Below are 17,698 nucleotides of genomic sequence, written 5' to 3' on the forward strand. Positions count from 1 at the left end.
TCTGTGGCCAAGCTTGATTATTAGAGATGAAGGACAGGCTGAGAGGATGTGGGATTGTTAAATCCTTGAATCCTTTCACCAAAGCCCCCTCCCTTTTCCCCCATAACATTCTTCTGCACTCCATCTCTGTGCATTTATGGTGCACCCTTGATTTTCCTCTCTTTTCTTTTTAAGACTGAATGAAATTCAGATCCCCTGTTGATATGCAAAAAGCAGGAGAGAAATATGGAAATATAATTTGGCAGTCCACAGTATCCAAACTTAGGTATTTAGAAATAATATTGTGTCATTTTCTGACAAAAGACAGTGTATGACTGGATTTCAATTGTTGGCAAGAATTCATAGGTTCACCAATAACTAATCACTAGACTGTAGATGTTGACAGCACTTCAACTGTCTATGGTGTTATGTGAAACCCTGGCTATGGATTCAAAACCTCTGCTCCCCTTGCTATGAGAGGCTGTGCTTCATTTGATGCCCTGTCCATTATTGCCAGCATATTTGAAAAGTGCTAAGCCTTGAAACGAGTCCCATATTATTTCAGGCCGGACTGAATATTTCACGGCAGGAGGCAGAAAATGAGACCTTCCCTCAAGAGACTGCCTGCAGTGCATTCTACTTGGTGCAGCAATCGGAAGGTCTCATACTGTGCAAAACACACTCGAACAAACAATTATATATTTATCTGCCACACTTGTGAAATTTTTCTTTATTTCTTTTTGTACAAGAGAATGGGAAAGAAATGCAAAATTGAAGGATACTGTAAATATGGAGAGTCCACTACTTTTGTGCTTGCTAAGATTAGTATCAGCACACATACATCAGGGTACAGTGAGTAATCAGTGACCCATAAAATAAGGTCTTTTATCACCACCTTAGGAGCAGGAACACATTCCAGGGAAACTGGAGATCCCTTTGAGTTACACCCAGACTAAAACAGCAGCAGGCTAAAAACAGAAAGCTAACCAGATTGATTCTTGAATCACCCGTGCCTGGCTGAAATTGGATCCCGGCCTTGTGAGATTAGCCAACGACATTGTCTGTGTTCTGGTGCATGATTCCATAAATGTGTAACAGAGTAGACGGCGGACTCGGTTGTCTGGTAACAATGCTGTCTTTTGACTGATTCAGGAGCGTGCTGTTGAAGTAGCCTCAGTGGCAGCATAGCTTTCTGAAATGCTTGCAGGCACAGCGTTCACGGGTTCAAGAGTGGCAGGACAAGGAAAGTTCCCGAGAAAGCTATCACCCTTCAACTAACAAAATGAACTTACAGTAAGAAACTTATGTAGGTGTGTTAAAGTCTTGTTATATTCACCCACTCAAACTGCCCTCTGCATATTTATACATTATTACTGTTTGAATCATTGTTGCAGTATTATTCTGTTGCATTCAAGCAACAATAATTCAACCACTTCAGATATGAATCATCGTCAAAAAGGCATCCCCTGTGCAGATGATGATGGGTTCTTTCATCTGACAGAATATGTTTTTTTCCTCATTGACATTTGATTTTGATTATTTTTGATTATCAAACAAAATTACAATTTAAACTTGACATATAAAATGTGGTTCAATTCTATTTCAAAATATTGAACAAACCACTCAATTTGCACCTAAAAGTAGATTTTGCTTGAGGAAAAAAGTCAAACAACAAAGCTTTGCTTAATCATTCAAACTTCAGCTGGCAGTGACCTTTGGGAAGGATCCATATCTCTGTTCCTGGAAGAAATGATGTGGATGGCAAGCAGTTGCGTCCTTTGTGTTTTGTGAAGATATTGAGTGTTTGAAGTGTTAACACTGACACTAAGCCTTTGGGGCGAGCAGGCGAAGGAAACATGTCACACAATAGGATGGGACTTGGATCTTTGCTTCCCCTTTTCTGACCTCTGACCATTATTGGTTTTCAGGGTTGCTGGAGCCCCAGCTCCTTAGGGGCAGTGTCTGCCTTGATCATATCATCACAATGTGCAGAAATAGGAGTATTACTAAGATCATAATTGGACCCCTGACTAAAATATTCTCATTCAAATCACACATTAGAGGACCTGTGTGTAAGATTTAGGGAGATCTAGTAATATGGCAGAAATGGCATGTGATATTAATAATTGTGTACAATAAGAATAGTTGGGTTTTTGTTGCCTTAGAATGAGCTCTTTATGTCTACAGAGGGAGTCCGCCATGTTGCACAACCATGCTTCTACAGTAGCCCAGAACAGACAAACTAAACGCTGGCTCTAAAGAGCGCTTTCCATGTTTTTGTCTGAGTTTCACCACCACCACAGGTTCTCCTACATGTTTAGGAAGGGAGGGATGAGGCAAGGGGTAATCAGATGGTTACAATCTGCTACCTCACCCCTAGACACTACTAAAACATACACACTGGTCCTTTAATGCTCTTTTATCGTTCATTTGTTTAATTATTGGAGGCTTTATGTAAAACATTTGATTGGATATTTGATGTTTAAAGTGACTTGCTAAAATCTCATGTGGGCTAAATGAGACTCTGTCAGCAAAATCCAAACTATACAAACCTTTTATGAGCTTGTAAAATTACAACTCCTATCCTCATTTCAAGGCATCTATCTGCAGCTTGCTTTATCCTCATGGTGACTTCAAGAGTCCTGGCCATCTAATAGGCATTCGCTGTCATGGAAATGACCTTTGTTAATGAATCTTTGAATTTTGGTTGACAATGTTTTTGTGTGATCTCTCCATATTATATGCCTCCAGTAGCTTGGCTGACATAATCCATTGAGGCCACACATAAAACAGTGTGCCATCTGCACCTGGAGCATGGCTATCAGCTCTGTTTTTTTTTCCCCCCTCACACTGCCTTTGCTTGAGCTTTCTCCTGCCTGTGTGTAGCCTGACCCTGCTCTTCCCGTTCCAGGCTACAGAAGCCAAACCAAAGGCAGCTTTCAAGGGGGACTGTCTGCTCAAATCAAGTCAGAGGCCTTTTTAGAATCGGTTCAGAGATCATAGCAAGTAGAAGTCAGGGAAGAGGATGACCCTCTCCTCGAGGCTTGATCGGATCTTGGCCCAGTCAAACCCAGCAGGGCTCAGTCTCTGGACAGCTTCGTCTCTGCAGGCTTTGACTCTGTGATAGTGCGAATGAAAGAGGGCACCAAGAGAGCAGCAGTTCTGATGTGTCAGGCTCAATGTCCTGGCAGTCTCGCAGAGCAAAGTGGGCAAAGCAAAGGACACAGCCAGCAGGCGCGGGGCCAGAACAAGACCCCTATATTGTGTGACATGTCATCTAATGGCTGTCCTTTTGTTTTAAACTTACGCATCTGAGACAAGTTGGGGCCAATGACATAGTCGCAATGTATAAGACAAATAAACAAACGCAAGCGGGATCTTTAATAGCAGAAATGAACATAATGTTTAATTGTTTTAATGTTTGATATTCTAAAATTATAAGTTGCTATTGTTAGGAGCTTGAAACATAATTACCTTCCCTCATTAGTATCCATTACCATCTGTTGATTTATCATAAACCTCTCTTATCTCCATCAGTGATTAGCATTAGTTTTATTTGTTCAACCTCTATATCAGACCAGGTATTCAACAACTCCTTACATGAGACAAGTAAATTGTGAGCGCAAGGTCTGGCGTCTCTTGCTTATTTTGCGATGCAGAACAACAATGTCAGATGTCAGAAAACTTTTGAATTCTGTTTACTGTAAACATGTCTACAGATTGGGCTAGAGAGAGCTGGTTGGGTCTTGTTGACATACAGGATTATTCACCCTGTGTTTCTGACCCCTCTCTACTTGACTTGGGCTCCCCTCACTCCCACCTCCACAGATCTCAGCATTCATTAAGATTACGTATTTACTTTAAGCCCGCCGCCTCTTTGCATAATGGCAAGCAGGTTCCCCGGCTGGCACAGTGTGTTTCAAGTGCTCGGTGAGGATAGGACTGAATTTTAAACACGATGTGTCTTGCCTCGAAGTTGACCTCGCACAAAAAGCCCAGTGATCTCATTCTTCGCTTCAGTAGAAAGCTGCTGATTCTCTCTGTTAGAGTGTTGCTCCTGTAAGAAAGGAGCCCTGTACGGCCTGCATATCACTGCAGGCTACTTCTACAGACTCCTTCCACTCTCTCTTTTCCCCAGAATGGGAGGGCAGGGAAAATGGCTGAATTCATAATGCTTTGATATGGAAATCTGGGTTAATTTCCCTCTCCAAAGGGAGTAATTTACCAACAGAGACTATAATCCAACTAAATGCAGGAAAGGAGAGCAGCCATTTTAAACTACAGCATGGCATGACTTATCTCCAGTTATTATTTTACAAAGATAGCAAACATGATAAAGCTATCACTTACATTCAGAGCTAGCTGATCACGTATCATTGTAAATATTGTATAGTGTTAGATGTCACGCTTCCCAGTGTCAACCGCAGTCATTTCCCACAAGGCGATGGCAGTAAGTGGATATCACCCTGCTCCCACTGGATGTAACTTTATCTCAGACTTACTTAAGACCAGTGAACTTTTAGGCCAGCAGAGGTCACAGAAGTAGCCTCTACACGCTGAGGCCACACGGCTCTGTCCACTCATATGGATCATAATGATTAGATTAGATAGCCTTGAGCCTTGGCATGGCCCTTGGCAGCTTTACTTGACCAAACTATCCATTAGGGCACAAAGGACAAGCAGTGCATGAAACAAAAGTTAGTAATTGTTTTAGAATATTCTTATGAGAAAATAGCACTTAGATTTTTATGTGTGTAGAGTCCACATAGGGTTGCCAAAGCCTCAGTGTAAAGTAGTTAGGATAAGACTTTTATATAGAGCTCCTCAAGTGCCCATCATCATGCTGGTACCATTTCATCCATGGCTTTATGTGACTGAAAGCATTTATTACAGTGACGCCCAACAGTTACTTTGATACTGTGCCTGTCAGTCTTAGGCATTGCCAAGCTGTCCTATGCGACTTGGGGTTATGAAGGTTAATATTGCCTAGTGCTCAAAATTCAAATGATGACAGGATGGGTTCACTGATGAATGACTGATAGTTGACCCCATATTTCACTTGTCATTTTGTCCACTAAAGCTGTCTCAGACAAGGTTTGTCAGAAGAGGTTTGCAGCTTAACCCTCAGTTGTCTCCATCTTTCCTCACTGTCTCCACCACAGCTGATGACTCAGTTCCTTACAACAACTCATCGTCAAGTCTGATTAAAACCGGATTTGCTCGACAATCAGAGTCTTCATTTAGGACATATGTAAGTATGTCTATGCACTTAGTGTTATTAATTTCTAAAAGTGCCTGTCTGCAAAAAATGCAATTTACAGTATGTCTGTGTATATGTCTGCACATATTTGCGTGTTTAGTAAGTGAAAAACGAGGCAGTACTGAATTGTAAGATCAACACTGGAGGCCAGTGAAATGATCATTGTCAGTGTATTCTAATGCATTAATCCAGCTAATCCAGTATCTGATGTTTCAAGGACAAATTTGAGGACATTTCACATACTAAAGTGGACTAATTGAAGTAAGTGTGAATCCATACTTTATTTGGCCACATAAAATTGAAATATTCTGACATCTGGTTATGCACATTAACTGTTTCTATTCAAAGAGTCAATGTCAACAGTACTCAAGGACACAGAATGTGCTTAAACCAAAGATGAGAGACGTGTTTTTCACACCATCAGACATAACTGCAGTGTTTTATTGGTTTTTTTAAAGCAGCTATAATCAGTGTTTTTATATAATCAATGTATGACTTGTATGTGAAAGGGGCCGTTCGTAATGATGAACCCACAGTGAACACCTAACTCTGTTTTTGACCTCATTTCCACGATGCTATATATACTGTCTTTCAAATCACAAACCCACTGAAGACTACCTGCCAATGGCAAACAATGTAAGCTTGGCAACTAGTTGGTGAATATATTCAAGCATTTAGCAGTTAATTGCTAAATGCACATTTGCAGCAGGAGAGCAGAGACCAAACACAAGATAAAGGAGAGTGAATATTCAAGTTAGACTTAGCTATTGCAGGTTTTTCTTAATCCCAGTCATCCATTTTATTGCTGAAAAAGTCCAACCATTAGATGGGTTTCTGTATTTTGATTTTCCTCACATCTGAGTTCGTTATTTGCATTGAAAATTTTTACGAATTAAGAATACAATTAGGTACCTGGAAAAAAAACATCCATCCATCAAAGGCAAGGCTACCTGCAAGGCCTACTGGTGTAATGTGTCTCTTAATAATGACCTTTAGAGATAGACACTTTTAGGCTACATTACATGCATTACCTCTGTACTGTCACATGCTATGTTGCCACATGGCTTTCAAATAGTAACCTCATGTGGCCATGGCTGGTCCGTGATATGCCATTGCTTTGTTGAGGTCTTGATACCCACATCTTGCCCCTGGGTTTTGCTCTTTCAAGATTTCTGCTGGAGGACACATTGGTGAAAGCTTGTGGTGATGAGGGCAATATGTCAGCAGTCAAAGGCACTTGAAGTCATAGCTGTAGACAAGTAATGAGTTGCATCAACTGTAGTTCAGTAGTCAAGGGTCAAAGGACAAAGGGTAAAATATATGCTCTAATCTAAAGGTCAGCAGAATCAAATTCAATCTGATACACAGTGTACAGACGTTTGGGGTCAGTGTTAGGTAGATTTTTCTTATTGATTCCTGCAGATATGTAATATCAATAATGTGTATGTAGAACCTTTGTTTTAGATGAACTCAAAATTTCTTCATCATATCTGCAGGTATCAATCATGGACACATGGTACTGTTTGCTTGGCTTGGTGTATCCTTAAATTAGTCAAATGAACCTGGAAAATGATAGTGAATCTGTTGTTGATAGTAGTATTGTTTTGATTTTTTTTTTTTTTTTTTTTACATGTTCATGACTTTGATACAAGAAGGCCCTTTTAGGGAACCATTCATTTTATTCTGTAGCAGTGCTTCAGGATGCAGACTTTATGATGTAAATCATATTTATTTTATTCTAAATAATTCACATTTTTCCATTACACAGCTTGGTTCCACCGTGCCTAATTTGTGGAAATGCAGTACTATTTGTTGTCTCTCAATTTCGGACCCAGCAAAAATCCCCCCTTTTTATTGATGCTCTAAATTTACTCATCACACATAGGGTCTCCTGACAGCACATTGACATTTATAATTTCAAGCAAAACACCTCTACTGTCCCAACCTTCCCCATTTCCTTCATTGGATGGGGCCTACTGGAGCAGGCAGGATGCCCCTGTTAGGTCTCCCTCCTGCCCTCGGCACCACTGCACCATACAGCCATTAACCACCATTACCGGGCAGGGCCATTTCATGGTCAAGGAGCATTCTAGTGTTAGCTCTCCCCCAGGGCGACGGAATCAGCCAAGTGAGTTTCAATCCTGCTACACTACAACTACATATGCTATGTTTTACATTTATCCTTTTTTCAGCTTATTTTTTCCATTAACATCTCCTTGTTGTGCACTTTGACTCTGCAAGTGTGATTCAGCGTAAGTCAACTATAGTACATGATAGACGGTGTATGCGTATGTCTGCAGTGAACTATGAGCTGGCAAACAATTTTTAAAAAAGTGCACGGCACATACTTAATGCATTGTACAGTAATACCATGACATAATGTTGAGAGCATTCAGAGAATGAGCTCTACCAGTCCACCACCAAAGAAAGGATTGCAGACCTTACTGTAGTTATACGATGACTGACAGACACTATGTGATGGCCAAATGCATTCTGATATTGTGAAACAACAGTTATCTATTATAACTGTAGCTTTATGATAATTGGCCGTGACCACTAATGGGGCTCTATAGACTTACTCCTCTTTGCATCACAGCACATTAAAATGTTCATGCTCTGACTATCAGGATGAACCTTTTCAACCCTGTTCAACTCTTCATCCACTATGTATTCAGGTTTCTCATGGCTGATTTAAAGCATTTTGGAATGCATGGAGTCCATGCAGTTCTGCATGGAACAACTGAAGTGAAAAAGTCCGAGCTTAACAGCCAGTATTGAAGAAAGTGCAACTGTAATGGAAGGATGGCTATGTAATAAGGTGGGTGGCAATGTAGCCCGGCAATGAACTCCTACCTCACCCATTAGCCACAAAGGTTAGCCAGAGAGCAAGCCTCACCTCTAAGTCAGTCTAGTGGCCCTTGTTTGGGAACACACACCGAGTTGTGAGCTTGGATCCTGTCCACTTCAGTTTCCTTGCACCTAATAGCTGACATCATACAGATTCCTATGGCTGTGCTCATCTATCACACATCACTGCTACCACACCACTGTGCAACTGGAGCCAGGCATGCACTTAAATGTCTGCAAGTAGTCCCTGGGACAATCCTCTGGGACAGGTGCACTGATGACCGGACTCTTCAGAGGGGGCCAAGGGTTTGCCACGTGTAGAGCATTTCAGCCAAACTAGCAGAGTCTAAACAACAGAGGAAGATTTGTCTCTGCTGAGCTCTCGCTTCCTCAGGACTGTGGATTCATTGGGATGCAGACACTGATGCTTCCCTCTGGAGACAGTGGAGCACCCAGGAGATCGTCCCGGTCCCTTGGCTCAAAGGTGGTCATGTAGCAAAACACTCCTGACTCATACTGTGGCTAGACGCTGACATAGCCTTGGGACATTGTTATTTCCTTACAGAGTTTGTGCATTCACCCTGCTATAATGCAGATTCCCTAGCTAGCAGTAATCGGGACAAAACAGGGGACCAATAGATCCTTGACCTGAGACATCATATCACTCACGTCACTCTGCCTCTCTAAAAATGTCTTAAAAACCAGGAGAAAAAAGCCTTAACCTGAAACAGGTCTGACCATCCATGCTCAAATCATACTGAGAGGCAATGGATGTACAATTTTACACAGTATGCAGTATGTCAAATCTGTCCTGGAGAAAATGTCATGACATAGGAGGGCCAGGGAAGTGGCAGACTGTGTCATGTTGGAAGTCCTATCTCAAAAGGGGAGGCCAGAAACACAATACAGTTCAAACTGCATTAAAAGTGTATCATCAATGAACAGTAGCAATGGGTCTAATGCAGTATGCAATTCTGCTTGTTTTTTACATCATCAGCAGCATACTCTGCACCACGACACTCTTGGTGACCTCTTCCAAAAGGATGAATACATCCATCTTTATTGCCTGATGAGTTTATATTTAAACATGTATAAATATGCTAGCTTTTCTCTCTCTCTCTCTGCCTTTTCACAATATATCCCTAAATATTAAATGAAATTTAGCAGTAGCAGTCTTTTGGCTTATCACAGGGATACACGACAAATCTTATGATCATATTTTCATAATCTATTCTGTATGGGAGAAAAGAAGCGATTATTATGAAGTAACAATTAAATGGTAAAATACACATCTACAAACATCTTCCTAATGTTACCCTAAGTGTATATTTACTCTTCCTTGCAACAGCACATGGGTCCAAACGCTGTCAGTGCAGGTACCAGCAATCCCCTTGAGTGAAGACTCAAACATCTGGAGTTCTTCAGAAATGAAGTAATCAAAGTTGACGTCAAGCTGGTCTATAAAGTTTGTTCCCAAGATCCAGCAATCTGGCTCAACATGAAGTGTAAAGAAACATTTTTATTAACAAATAGCAGTGACTTGTGGTATATACTCATGTAGAGCAGTGGAACATAGCATGCAGCTGTTGCCAGCAGACCCCACTTATAAGTGTTGTGCACGGACTGTCGCTGCCATCTGGCTATTATCAGGTGAGGTGATCTAAAATGCAAACGTCAACGCTCAACCTTGATGCTTGAACAAGTTAAGGATCAAAATGACTCTAAATATCTCCTAACCTATCTTTGACACTCATTTTCTGGGACACAGAAACCTCGAATTCAATAGAGGTCGACTGACAGTGACTAAACTTATTGTTTTACCGACAGTAAATTGGGAGAAAGGGTTTAAGCCCAGAACTGCAGGTAGAATCTGATTCCCTTGCGCTTTAAAAGCAACCCGCTGATTGACGTTGGCAGAAGATGGCAATGCCACTGGGTGATTCTTGGGATGAGAGCGAGAGACACCACCCACTGTCAAGTTGTACACCAGCTCAATAGTCCACCGAGCACTGACAGTCACCACAGCTGTACATTTTACGCTACCTGAAGCCCAATAATTAGCATTTCTTTTTGAGCAGTGGAAAAAAATATCAAACAGAACATGCACTCCCAGACTTGCATAAGCAACTGTGCACACACACAAGCATTCACGCACATGTACGCACTGTGCACACATAGTTAACTGCATTCAGCACGTTCATAGAATTTCCTGCTAATTTATTTGTTTTTTTGTAGGCTGGGGCCCAGGATGGAATTAATTGTGCAGGTTTTGTATTAATTTGTGTCAATGTTACACTTGTCAGCTTGAAGTTGACAAGAGGAGCCATATTCTTGTTGTACAGTAGGAATCCAAACATGCTGGTTCTGCCTCATGCTGCTGGCGGATGACACTCAGGGAGAGATCATTCTTGCTCAGTAGGCAGTTTCCTCTCAGTTGAACTAGCCAGCTGTTAGTTTATCAAAACTTGACTGTTTGACATATGTTGTATCCATGTTGTAGAAAATCACTCCAATAACAAATTAGTTTCCCCAAACTCTGTCAGCCTTTCGAATGTGCCGTGTTTCATTGGTGTGTAAATAGTTCTATGGATAAATATCGTTATTTGGAATGAAATTTCTGTTTCGATTTAACTTCTCCAGAAAACCATATTTAATGGCATTTTCGGCATTTCGCTCAGTTAGAAAATGGCATGATGTAGGGGAATTGTTGAAAGAAAAGCCTGCCTGTGCTGTGTATTTTGTCCTAGAGGCAGACATAGCAGGACGAATCAGCAGGCCTCAGGACAAACCTCCCTGTCACCAGAGATGGAGAGCCTGGCCAACTGTGTTGACTGATTGTTAGCATTAGTGGCTGTGAGTGTGATTAATATGCCTACCCCTCACATAGCACTCTGGAAAAGAGAGAGGTGTAGCTTAAAAGTGAACAGGGGTGGCCACATTTCACGCTTTTAAAGAAGATAATGCATAACCTGAGCGTGGCCGGCTGTACATGGCAGGATGGATGGCTCCAAGAGACCAGGTGCTGTTGCATTAATTCCTCCACCCTAAATCAGAGGGAGGATGTGCTGGCCTAATGAGCTTGTTGTGTGGGATGCTGTGAGTGCTGCTGAGACGCTGTGAGAACACACTGTGCTCCAGTCTAGTGAATTTGAGACTGCCATAATTGCTGCATTGTGATGGTGATTTTCTTCTTCCGCATCTAAAGCAGCCCCTTAGCATCTGCTTGTTTGCCTGGGCCTCCTGTCTGCGGCGGTCATAGCACTCCCTCTGCTTCCACACACTGGGCCTGTAGCATTCACCAAACATTTGGGCTCTAATTTGAGAAGATTAGGTCCCCATGCTGATAAGTCAAACATTGCATCACAGTCTCTCTGCTGTGATATGAAAGGGTGTCACTATGTTCTGGCACTGCTGACAAAAGGATGCGCATGTTTGTGGCGCGAGTGCCAGCATGCAATCCTGCTTATTTTGAGAGTTGTTGCCTCAGCAGAAAGGTTAATGTTTTAATAAAATATGTATGTATAGTGTAGATATATCTCGTTAACTGAGGCTAAAATTACCAGTGCCAACATGTTGGACCAATGCCTTTAACAGGCGCCCACATTCCTGTCTTTCTCTTATTAAGTTTCTAATTTTGTAGTAACTATGACATTGCTTAGAATACCAAACCAAATATAAACCAGGTCCAGCCAGTCTTGTAGTCAGTGCTAGACATGACATGATAAAATGCCACCTTCAGGTTTCCATTTTTGTACGTGTGTGAAGGCCACAAGATGGCTAAGCGATTAACGGCGCTGCTCACTCAACATCTGTAAGAGGTTCATCTGTGCAGCAGAGATCCATGGCTCGGGCACTCCCTCTGTGCCCCTATGGAAAAAGAGGCCTGCCAGAATGAGGAATGATGGCTAAAGCCCTGATTATTAGGATTAATTGTCTTTTAGTCATGCAGCAGGGCAGGAGTACCAGGGTAAAGCAAGGTGGAAATAATGAGGAGCGCTTTTCTTTATAAGCACCCTTCACAAAACAGTTGCTGTAAGGAGCTTCACTCCATCAACACTATTTAGATTGGTGATAAGCATCAAGTCATAATAACACGTGTAAATGCTTTTGAATGGAGGATAGTTTATGAAATGCACCAACAAACCGTTCACTTGTTTGTAATGAAGGACTGCATGGGTAATAATACTGGTGCTATGTGGCTTATGAAAACACACCTGCCAAGTTAAGGGTGCCTTACATGATTTGCTTCTTGTTCATTTTGGCCCCATAAATCTCTAATATTGTTCTTCACACAAGGTAACTCCCAATATAAGCCTGTTACTCCATCCAAAAATCTGTTTGGATTACATTATATTTTCGCATGAAAAGTTCTAAGTTTGTGCCAAGTACAAACCTCTGCAAAGCTCCTGAAGGGTTTTTTGTTTTTGTTTTTTTTTTGGGGGGGGGGGGGGGGGGGGGCATTTTAGACCTGGCAAAGTGGTTCTATAAAGACATTTTTAATGTGAGACTTTGGTATGTTTTGAGCAAATCGTCCCTGTTTTCCAGACAGCCTCACCTAATTAACATTTTTTCATGCTTGGCTCTGTATCACAAGATTCTTTGGATATCTTGAGGTGTTCCAGTATTTCCTGTGTTTTCACTGAAACAGACTAAAAGTTGCTGCACGCCCTCAAAGTGAACAAGAACTGATTTCCAGCAAAGTTGCGAATAGATGCCTCTACACCAACAAAGTGTCTAAACACCTGTCACTTACCAGCATATTCATTCATCATTATTAGATAATAAGTGGGGAATAGCCCCTGAAAACCTCTATTACCTTTATGTACTCTGCAGAAGTGTGCCACAGATAACAGATGAGGCTGGATTTCATGTAAAATTAAATTACTTTTTTCATATTGGGCACAATTAATGGGTTTTAGAAGCAGCGAAGCTCAGAGCATTTAGGGATGTGTCCTATCAATTCGTCCTGGGGATTAACCTATCTACTTTGCATTGGCCTCTGACTGCATGCAAGCAATGCTAATCTGTGCACAACCAGACAAGCCCCCTTCAATAACTTTCAAAAACTTCTGCATTGATGATGGAATATCTGTCAGCTGGTTGTCATTAATTTTGTACATGATTAAGTGTGCATTTACGACACTTGTCAAATGGAGGTTTTGAGCTGTCGGTTTGAGCACAGGCAGGGTTTTTTCTTTTTTGTACAACCTTGTTGTGGCTCTATGTTTGGTTTACTACCTCATGTAGCAAAACGGAGGCTGGTCAATGAAGTTCTAAAGTCAAAAATAATAAGTGACTTTGCATAAATTTTCATTAATACTACTAATAATAATTCATTAATTATTTTCACGTTCAGCATTATTTAACATTACTATAACTGCCCCAACATCAGCTTATTCTCTGTATGGTTTATATTTCACCTCCTGGACATGCTTGGATTCTGTGCTTCCCACTGAGAAGGTGCATTTTCTGCTGTTGTATAGTCGGAATGGTGCTGTTTTGTGTTTGAATGCACCGCTGGATCGCCACTTGCTTCCCTGTGGCCTTGACTGTGACAAAACAGCAACTGAATAAAAGTCATAGGAGAAATGCCTTTGATTGTGGAATACCCTTCCAAATCTTACATTGCCTTAGGTAAAAACATGGAACAACAACGCAGAGGTACAGTACAGCACAATGGAAGCGCTCAACATGAACTAATCAGTGTTTTGGGAATATATAAGTCTCTTTGACTTTCAAGGCAGTCAAGGGAGCGAAAGAGTTTCCAAGTTGTTTGTCATCTAAACAAATCTTCCCTGCAGCATTTCTTCATACTTCCAAGAATAGTGACTGGTTCAAATGCCAAATTATGCTTTGCTCCGACATATTGCCCACACCATGTGGTGGATGTGTGTGTTTGTATATGCACTTGTGTATATGTCACTGTGTGTGCGTGTGTGTGTGTGTGTGTATGTGTGTGTGTGTGTGTGTGTGCGTGCGCACCAGTATGTGTGTCACAATGATTGTGTGTCTTTGAGACTGTGTGCATGTGTGTGTATGCGTGCCCGCTGTTTGTATGCATTAATGTACGTGTTGGTGGAGGTGGCTGGTGGCGGTGTACCAACTAGTCACGGACCTGGAGGATTAGATTTACCATTTCAAAGATGCCTGTGTTTCTAAAGTTTACACACATACATGCACACACACACACACACACACACTCATACAATCACCCACCCACACACTGCTTCCCCAGCTTGTCAACGTGCAACGTGGGCTGTGGAGGCTTGTGCGAACAGATGGGAGGAACCAGCATAAAATAAAGTTAAACTAGAACAGAATGACTATGCAAGTGGCGTGGCCGCCCTTTGTTTGCTAGGAAGGTGATCCTCAGCAGCTGGGGATGATGGAACGCATGATTAAAATTACCAGAGGGAATGATTAATATCTCCTTAAAGCACACACTTCCAGCATATCAATCATCTCATTACACTGGAAAAGTTAATTGTGTGAGGGGAGGGTTGGGGCCCCTGAACCATGAAAAAGTAGCCCACCCCTCGACATGTTTACTTACACAACAGAACAGACCCAATAACTCCATGTGTTCTGTACAGTGTTTTGAGAGTTTCCACTGTTTCCACAGGAACAGGCCCCACTCGGCAGGGGACACTGTGCTTCACAGTAACTGGAATTTTTACTGACTGACAAAACTTTGTCTGCTGAGTAACAATTGCAAGGTGTAGGCTGATACATGAGTTGTTACAGAGCTATAAAAAAGCTGACATTTGGTGTTAAACAATGCAAAATCAGTTTTGGGTGGAGTGGGGGGGATTGAAATTTGAAAGAAAGTACAGCAGGTTCTGCAGTCCATCACTACATGACGCTCTCACCGCTGCGCACACGTTAATAACACTCATGAAAACAGTTGAGTGCCGTATATTAGTGGGACATTTCGTTATATTCCGGATGTCTTAAATGGCAGGGTTATGAACTGTGGGCTGTTTAATTGAATTGAGATGACTTTCCTGGTAGCCTTGATTTCCTGTAAGATTTTTATAATTAAAGGACACAGGCTTAAGCTTTCATGGGCAAGCAAAGTGATGTCATTGAAGCCCTGCATGTGTGCCCGTGTTTATGTATACAAACAGCATGTACAGTAAGTGTGCAGCTGAAGATTATTTAAGTGCTAAAGCATGACGAAAAAAGGGGGAAAGAAGAAATAAAGCTGCCTACACAGGGAACTGAGGGGAGGTAGGGGTCTCTATGCCTATGGTGGCCTGGATTGCCCTTGCCTTGCCTTCCTTTCCCCTAGCTGCCAGTGTGTCCTACTCTTTGCCCTCTCTGCTCCGCTGCGCTCGCTCCCGTCCCCCCTCCCACCTCTCCCTGCGTGCCTACGCTGCCTGAGCCAGCTGCTCCCACTTCATCTTCAGCAGCGTCACCAGGCGGGGTATTAATCATGTTTTTCGAGGGGGACACTCTGCTATTTATCTCTCTGACACTTCCAGCATTCAGAGGCCCGTTGCTGGGCACAGCCCATTGAGTAGTAAGATTACACATTACTTCGCTCCATTGCTTCTCCCTGCCCTCTCCATTGACTAGCTGTTCGACGGTGGCATCAAGCTTGCACGATCGGACATAATTTATGCCCTACATGTATAAAAAAAAACACTATTCTGTTTCTCTGTTTTTCACCCTCTATACTTCAATTTGGCTAATGTGCAGAAGGTATACATGTAATAGCAATCATCTGTCGGGTTCCATAAACAGCATGTGATGTGTAATACAACTGCAAAATCTATTTAATGTGAAGCCCATCCTGACAGAACTTTGCAAAATTTAATTGTCAAAAACATAAATTAAATAAATTAAAATTGTGCCATTGATTTCTAGTACAAAATGATTATGATAAATGGAAATGATTAAGAGTCTGTTAATAAGACTTGGTAACATTTTTAATATGTGCAATATTTTTCTCACTGTCACTAGAAATAACCCACAATGAGATCTGCTAATATTCCTGTATATCATAAAAAAGGTGTCTACTTTCAGTCAGTGAAGCACTCACATTGTCTTCACTTCTCAAAGAGACAGTCAGTGGAAATGGCTGCATCTGTGAAATCCAATTACGCGTGTTGACCCTTTACTTTTTCACTTACGCTGCACATTGAGGCACTTCTGCAACAACTCCAATGCATCTCATGCCATGGATTCAACTCTCAATCCACTCCTTTACCAGGCTTTTGAGTAGGCGATGAATTGCAAGAATGAATGCACCACCATTCTCCTGATATTTGGTTCAGTTTCAGTTTGTTAAATGTATGAGAATCCTCAGGCTTAAGTAATCTACTACCTCTTCCCGTAAGAAGTTTCTCAAACAACTGAATTATACTGAGGAAGAAAAAGGTGTCTTAGAGAAACAGGAAGCCTTTATGTTGGCTGATGGCCAGTCTAATGGGCTGATGGGAATGCTGAATGAATGAGTGATTCTCCAGGGATCCCCTCAGCTTTTGGTAGAGTTCTGAATTGAGAGTGTCAACTAACTCCTCCTCTGCTGAAAATGGAGGGTAAAAGTGCATTGAAATCCTGCCAAATAGTAAATCAAATATGTGTTCAAAAAGGAAGTGAACATTTTTAGAACAATAGAGTTAAGTACACCCTCAACCCCCATCCTGTCCTCTCTCTCTCTCTCTCTCTCTCTCTCTCTCTCTCTCTCTCTCTCTCGCTTTGCCTTTACTGCTCCATTTTTCTGTCTCTACCATTTTCTCTGTCTTTCATACACACACTGACAGGCTGCATACAAATGGTACGTTAGCAGTAATGTACTTGTTGAGGACAAGATGCAAATTTTCCATATTAATAGCTACTATTGCGCAATATTGCCCAGTGCCAAAGGGAATATTTCGGGGTCTTGCTACATCACCCCCTTGCATGCTTTCCTTCACATAATGTTCAGAGGTCAGCAGGGGCGTTAATGGTGGGAAGAATCTGACCCTAATCCTACTGCCCACTGGTTAATGTAGGTCATTCAGAAGACAGGGGGGATCCAGCATAGATCTATTTCTTCATGTTTAGAAATGTAAGGAGGGTACAGGCCTCTCCAAATTCAAACAGCCAAAAAATTGTTCTGTCATCTTGTGAGTTTCCTTGTAGCTGAAACTATCTTGCCATAACAGAGAGGTGTAAACTGCTGGCTTTAGCTTTAGGGCCCGGCAGAATTTCGCACTAAAGTAAAGCCATTTCGATAGAATCGCCGCAATATGCTTGCCAAGAAGAAGCCAATTTGCATAGGGTTCAACTTTTTTTTTTATACAAATTCACAGTGTTTACTAATTGCACAGCGTCGTGACAGTGCTTCCTGGAGGGAATGGGGAGCCAGAGAGTCCAAAATGGAGAAAGCTATCATATTAGCTGTGTCTCGCCATCCACTTCTGTACAAACCTGTTCTGCAAGAGTAAGACTGCCCCACAAAATAGACAAGGCATGGTTTGCAGTTATGTGCTCCATCTGAATGGAGTGTGTTAACAAACATACAGATTAGCGTGTGCAAGTACCCACTATTCACTGAGCATCCGTGTGTTTTGCAAGGACGAGAAATTAATTTTTCTCTGCTGCTTGAAGTCATTTATTTATTTC

This window comes from Chaetodon trifascialis, chromosome 10 (genome assembly GCF_039877785.1).
Source record: "Chaetodon trifascialis isolate fChaTrf1 chromosome 10, fChaTrf1.hap1, whole genome shotgun sequence".
NCBI lineage: Eukaryota > Metazoa > Chordata > Actinopteri > Chaetodontiformes > Chaetodontidae > Chaetodon > Chaetodon trifascialis.